We start from the raw sequence: 7,123 nt of genomic DNA on the forward strand, positions 1-7,123 counted from the left end.
ATATTTGATTCTCACATTTGAACATGATTTTTCTAAAAAAGACGTATGGATAATAAAGTAAACCTAAGTTGATTGAGTCCAGTAAGTGTTCATTGTGAAATGACTACTTACTAACAATATAAAAGTTATACTATAATATAAAAGTTTTCAGATTTTCAGATTTCACAGCAAAAAGACACATGAACCACAGTCATGCAGTCTGTGTATGGATGACATACACAGTTTTTACAGTCATACTAAAATGCCTTTTACTTCCAAAAAAGTATAAACTATCAATCAGACAACAGAAGGCATGTACAGATTGTACAACAGTTTAAATATTGTTGATAAATTAGAAGCCTTAGAAATTTGTGTCAAATATGATACAGCAGGCTTTATATAGTTAAATATGATTCTCTTTCATTTTCCCAAATATCTGCTAAGCCTAATTTGCCATCAAAGGTTGTCGGTTTGTCTTTCTATTTACCCAAGATGCTCTACTCATTAGAGAAATGCGGTGAAGAGACTCATCCTGGAAGCGTGTCAGTGGTGGCCTGTAATAAGAGGGCTATGTTTCTTTCTAATGGCAGGTTTAATTAATGACTGCCATGTGGCTGATCACCTGGGATGAGAGAGTTACCGTTCTGCCAGCTTCAGTGTCTGGGCTTCTGTCTCACTGCTTTAATGATCCTCTCCACAGGACACTTTTGCTCCCTCTGCGCCGTTGCATCTCCAGGACCTGCTTTGCAAGTGCGGCGCCGACAACCTTCTCATTGAAGTTGCTGTACGACACATTTTTTCACGGACAACACAGTGAACTTGTCAGGTAGAATTTAGCATCACAGCCCCTTTACGATGGCAATCGTAGTGGGTTAATAATAGCGCCGTTTCGCTAACAAGCTTCCCTTGTTGGCATTACCAACAAGTTTACACTCTTAAAAATAAAGGTTCCAAAAAGAGGGCCACAGAAGAATCTTCTTAGTTCTCCAAAGAACCTTTCAGTGAGCAGTTCTTGAAGGAACCGTTTTTTTCTTCGTGTGAAGAACATTTAAAAAAATCTCAAGAACCTTTTCCAGTATAAAGAACCTTTTGTGGAATGGAAAGGTTCCATGGATGTTAAAGGAACAGTTCCCTCAAAAATTTACATTTGCTGAAAATGTATTCATGCTCAGGCCATCCGAGATGTAGACGAGTTTGTTTCTTCATCAGAGCAGATTTGGAGAAATGTAGAATTGCATCACTTGCTCACCAGTGGATCCTCTGCAGTGAATGGGTGCCGTCAGAATGAGAGTCCAAACAGCTGATAAAAACATCACAATAATCCACACCACTCCAGTCCATCAGCTAATGTCTTATGAAGCGAAAAGCTGCACGTTTGTAAGAAACAAATCCATCACTTAAGATGTTTTTAAGTTTAAACTGCTTATATAATGCAACATTTCTCCAAATCTGTTCTGATGAAGAAACAAACTCATCTACATCTTGGATGGCCTGAGGGTGAGTACATTTTCATTAAGTTTCCATTTTGGGTGAACTATTCCTTGAAATGTTCTTCATGGAACTGTAGATGCCAATAAAGAGCCTTCGATTTTAAGAGTGTATTTTCAAAGCCTTTCCATATACAGACAACGAGAAACCGAGCTTAACGTCAGGCTCCAGCTATTTCGGGTACAAAATAAATAACATGAAACATGAAACAAAGAGAGATGGAGGGTATTTAAAAGAAAAATATTCTTTGAAGTCCAAATGAGATTAGGCCTCAGCGAGAGGACATATTCTGGAGAGAAGACCACCTGTGCCCGCATGGAAGACTAAACGAGAACAAAAGAAGGTTAAGCCACCTCATCCCCTTAAATACCCTCAAGTGCGTCACAGATAACGGTGCAGTAAACACGTTTCTAACACTCACAGTCATGCAGAACACTTGCTGATTGAAAGTCACATAAATGCATACGGCTCTTGCATTCGAGATATACATATCAGCTCCCGCATATGTTTATTGGTGTTGTAAAGAAATGCTACATGATAAATAATACTTCCATGCGAAACGCCTTCTACCACCAACATTTTCTGTGATTTGTTTACATCTGGAAACATGTTTCTTAAAACAACATTCCCAGCTGGAAACTATTGCAAAATTCCCTAAGGGCCTAAAAGCTTGTGCATGAATGTCCTCAACCTCTGAACCAATCAAGAAACAAGATCCTCAAAGCTAAAGGGAAATACAAGCAATTATGGGCCAAAAGAGCATGAGTGAAAATGTGAACAGACGCAGGGTTTAATCAAGAGCATAAGAGTGCACATTATTCAGGTGATCAAGCACCCTGTCAGCCCTTTGTGCCCTTCTAAAATTACTTAAAATGAAACAGTTCAGTAAATGGCCTATCTACAATTTTTAAAAGACACATACAGTACAACTGTATGTAATCTTTTTTACAGGTTTTTTATAACTATGTGTTTGTGTGTGTGTAAATGACCTTTTATTTAATTTAATTATATGTGTACATAGTTATATAAATAGGCTAACAAATATAATGATATAAATTACACTTGTTCTTATATAAATATAATTAAACATACATATTAAATAAAATAAAATAAAAGGTAGACAGGAACAGAATTGTGTAGAAAGCAATGCATTTTAAAGCACTAAACTCATTTAACTCTGTGCCTTACTGTTAAAATGAAATCAGATGGCAATACATGACCTGAACAAGCACACTTCAAGCAAGGGAACACTTTTTCAAAGAGGACTCATAAACTACGCATAAAGACGGACACGGCGATGCATACATGCATCTGAACTGTGCAGAGCCCTGCTAATCTCTCTGGAGGACTCCTCGAGCCTCTGGCCACCTTCACTTGCATTGTTAGTTTGAACAGTTCTGGCACTAAATGTTTGTCAGTCTAATCTTTGCATTACTCACAGCGCAGCGGACATGAAGAACGGCTAGCATTTATGTCTGTAGCATTAGCACATGGCTGAGGTAATGGGTTTTGCTGTTGGAAGTGCATCACACTAATGTTAATCCCATCAAACCCAACCTTTGTGATGTCACTGACCTCCTCTTAGCCATGGGTGTGCAAACACACGGGACGTCCCAGGGATGCCCTGTCTCAGGGGTAAGCCTGGGAAGATCTACAGACGTCACAAGCAATGCTGCCATGTCTTTTTATAGCACTGAAGAGTGCATCGTGTCTGCTCGACCTGTCTTATCCTCAGGGTCTAATGTCACCTGATTATGTAATATGAAATGTTTTGGATGAATACTACAAATAAAAATATTTGATGCATAGTTAAATGCCAAATGTTATTTGCTTTAAAAATACATTTAATTCCCAAAGCCTTGCTAAAATAAGCATTTAGTTGCCAGTGTTGACTGCTGCTGTCCGCAGAAATGTGCTCTAGTGCATGCAGGCGAGAGGAGCGGCCTGGATGGATGCTGGCTGCTAAGATCTGCTGACTCACCTCACGTCTGCAGTGTGAGCAATATTAAATAATGACCTCTGCCTCTTCAATCTGACCCGGGGATGCTGCTGCTGTTTGGTGCGGATCGCTGGGAAAGAGGAGGCAATGGCAGTGATGTGTCACCTTGCTTCAAATTCCACAGTTAACCTACAACAATGCAACTTTCCCAGTGAATGTAATGTTCTTGAATATTTGTGTCATTCAGGCTCTGTCAACTAATTTTCTGCGGCCCATGCTGTTAAAGTAGCCATTTTTTTATATAATGAACCTTGTTTTGCTGATAAAACAAACTTACTATTACAAAAAAAAAAATCCTTTATAAAGAACATCTGCAATGATCGGTCAAGTAAACGTGCATGAGGTCATTTGTTTCAGAGAATAAAACATTCAAGACTTAAGCATGGTCTAGTGGTCAGCACACATGCAGAGAAAGATTTTTTTAAAATTGACAAAAAGATACAAATATCAAATTAAATCTTGATTCCTCAGCTTTCAATTATTTATGAACAAAGCCCTCTATAAAATATAAATAGGAGTAAAAACAAAGTTTGGTGTATGTAAGTTCTGCTGAATTGCAGGAGAAAACTCACTGTCATTAAAAACATGCATTGTACTTGAAATCTACAGACACAAATAGATAAAGTGTAATAAAAATGTGTATTTTGGATGTTTTCTTTCCACTAGTCTTAAAGTAGACGTGTTATGCATGTTGTGTCTTGCCCTATCCATTTATGGAAACTCTAAATGCATATGAATTTATTATGATATATAAGATGGAAGAACACCATTAGCATGATTTAAATCCCTGTTTTCTAGCATGCACTGATGTTTAAAGGCACAGAGAGAGAGACAGAGGCGGTCTCTGGTGTGCAGCATCTGCGTGTGCGGGTTATTTGTTATCTAGTGTGGCACACGCTCCAGGGATGGCGCTCAGGGAGCTTAGGCAGACAACATGCAGTAAATATCGCAATGTGAAACGAAGCGTTATAAAACTACTACAGTAGTGCAGATGCAACTAATGGGTGGCATGTCGCTCTATGAGCGATTCCTAAACTGATGAACAGAGAAAATTTACAGTTACACAGTAGGTACAAAATGAGTCAGAAGGCATTCAAATGTTATAGCGGCGCTGCATATTAATAAAACACAGCACAGTTCTGAATCAGAAAGCTAATCAGTTTATCGCCCTCTTGAGTACAGTCACTGCAACCGTAACAGAAGAATGCATGCTACACATATGCAACCGGACCACAAGACTCAATGCATTGGCCAATATGGATTTGCGTACTGGCATTAGGTATGTTTCTGAACTTAAGTTACTCTGTAAGTGTCATAAAACAGTGAGTCTATTGCCGAGCATCTCTTAAACACACTCTAAGCTCAGTGCTGGTTAATCCTTAATTATTTTGCTACACTGCTTTTTGCAGTAATTGATTTTCCCAATTAGCAATGGCACAAAGGTGCATGCAAAGGTGCAACAGTCATTCAAACAAGCTTACATGCATGAAGACAGAGAATAAATGAGCACAATCAACCGAAACCAAACTGAATAAGGTGATGCACGCTGACAAGCTCTGTCCTTTTTGGTCCATTGATTTAACAATGTAGCACCGATACTTCATCTGACAGCATGCATCCTCTTCAATATTTTGTGAAAAATAATTGAGGAGGGGGAAAAAATGCTTTTCATCATGCACGAAACCACATTGTAGGGGAATAGAGTTCAATGCAAACATGAAATGTGTGTATTTGGCTGTGTGTGTGTTTACAAGAGACTGGGATTATGTGATTTTGGGACTAATCACACAGTAGTGATAAAATGCTTAAAATTCTTTCATTGTCTGCAGACGTTTGCTGTTCTCTCAAGTATTCAGCCATAGAATTCCATTAAAATGCCTCCATCTACAAAACGCAAAACCAAAATTCATTCCAGACTTGATGCATATGATATTTCATATTATTTTGATATTTTAACTTCTCACAAAGAATAAAATGAAATAAAATAAAATGGTTTCACGAAACAAACACACAAACAGCTGTTTTACACTACAATTCAATGATGATTTAATGAGTTAATACTGAGTAACTTCAACGTTAGTTAGTGGAATAGGAAGACACTATTGTTGAAAAAGTCACGTGTTTAAACACACAACCTCTCCTTTATTGGTGATTCAAAGAAAACTTGTTTAAACTGACTTGTCTGTTTTGCAAATAGAAGCAAATGAACCTTGTCTTTGTTCGGTTTCTGTAATTGGGACGAATGTTTGCATAATCTTGGGATGCTCTGCTTGTGACGTACGTTAATGTTTACTTCTCGTTGCTTAAAACAACATTACTAGCCCATTTCTATAATATAAAAATCAAAGCAAACATGCATGTTTGTGAATATACATGGCTGTTGCTCTTAGCAGCAGGGAAATGAGTTTTGACATGTATTACTAATCTGCAGAAAATACAGCACTGCACAGAAAATGTTTGGTTTTCACATTGAACATCAATGGCAATACACACTGAAGTGTTCTGCGCTGCCTTAGGGAAGACGACTGAGATGAGAGCTATGTCTTAAGGCTATAGCACCCAACCTTAAAGGCAGCAGGTTCCTGATCTGAACTCAACCCTGTAGTTTCTGAATCCAGAAGAGTGCAGAAACACCAGCTGAACGGTTTACGATACATCCCATTGATCTCTTGTGAAATAAAGTTTGACTGTTTAAAGGAGCAAAAGTACACACACACACCCACACATGCACAAAACATCAGTTGTATGCTTTCATTTCTCACAGAACAATACTCTCTTGCTGTAGGGTGGGAAAGAAATCATATGGTGCTTTTGCAATTCTTTTAATTTCATTGTAGTAAAGAAAATTCTAATTGTGTCTGTTTTCCTTCCAAATATTTAGGAAGCACTGTTGGTACATGAACTAAACCAACACCAAAGGTCTGTTTAATGTAATTTGTCATGTGTTAGTCCATGAAGTGCTTCTTTTATTACGCCTCTGTTTAAGCTGTGACTTAAGGAAACTAAAGTATGACACTGCTACATGAACTAGAAACACGGACCTCCACTGGACTGAATCCATGTTCATGTGCCACACTAACATTCCTGTTAGCTCATTTATCACCATAGTAAAGCAGCATGTCAGAGCGATGCCATTATAGATGCCTCAGAGCCATAGTGAGAAGCAAAACATGAAACCCAAAGCACGCCACTGTCCCGTCTGATTCACTGCGGCGCTTTTGTTTTTCGGGCTTTCCACAACAGGGTGATGACACCATAACCTGCTGTTCGTATCTGGGTGTTGACAGCCTCAAAAGCTGTTTGGAGAACCCATGAGGCCTACAGTCATAAAAACTGGTTGTGGTCGCACATTTGGTTGGAAAACACCCAATGAGGAGAGTGAAAATAAACAGTCACATGACGTTTTCGGAGCAAAGGCCTAACAGTAACCTGTGCGGAGACCTTAACCCTCTGAGGTCGATTAACGCGGATACGCGTTTTGAGGCATCTTCTCCTGATCACACCAAAAATAACTTAAATTACACTTTCAGTTTTGATCTTACAGATAAGAGCAATACATTAATCGAATCTGTAAAGGGTCTACTTTTATTTGTATACACACATAATAACAACAGAACTTTGTGCATTTATAAAATAAAGAAAACAAACAGGGTGTGC

General features: G+C 38.5%; 1 protein-coding gene and 1 long non-coding RNA gene across 2 annotated transcripts in view; both read right to left on the reverse strand.

Annotated features, from left to right (window-relative positions):
- LOC107588996 (cAMP-specific 3',5'-cyclic phosphodiesterase 4D-like) overlaps window positions 1-7,123 on the reverse strand; it is a 218,686-nt gene that overhangs the window by 59,134 nt on the left and 152,429 nt on the right. The gene's annotated exons all lie outside the window — the stretch shown is intronic.
- The window catches only part of LOC107588930 (uncharacterized), an 11,163-nt gene continuing 9,937 nt past the window's right edge, over window positions 5,898-7,123 (reverse strand). Inside the window, exon 3 of the long non-coding RNA XR_001609631.1 lies at window positions 5,898-5,908. This is a non-coding gene — a long non-coding RNA (uncharacterized lncRNA). The remainder of the gene's footprint in view (window positions 5,909-7,123) is intronic.

The sequence above is a fragment of the Sinocyclocheilus grahami genome, unplaced genomic scaffold (genome assembly GCF_001515645.1).
Source record: "Sinocyclocheilus grahami isolate Dianchi unplaced genomic scaffold, SAMN03320097.WGS_v1.1 scaffold110.1, whole genome shotgun sequence".
NCBI classification, from domain to species: domain Eukaryota; kingdom Metazoa; phylum Chordata; class Actinopteri; order Cypriniformes; family Cyprinidae; genus Sinocyclocheilus; species Sinocyclocheilus grahami.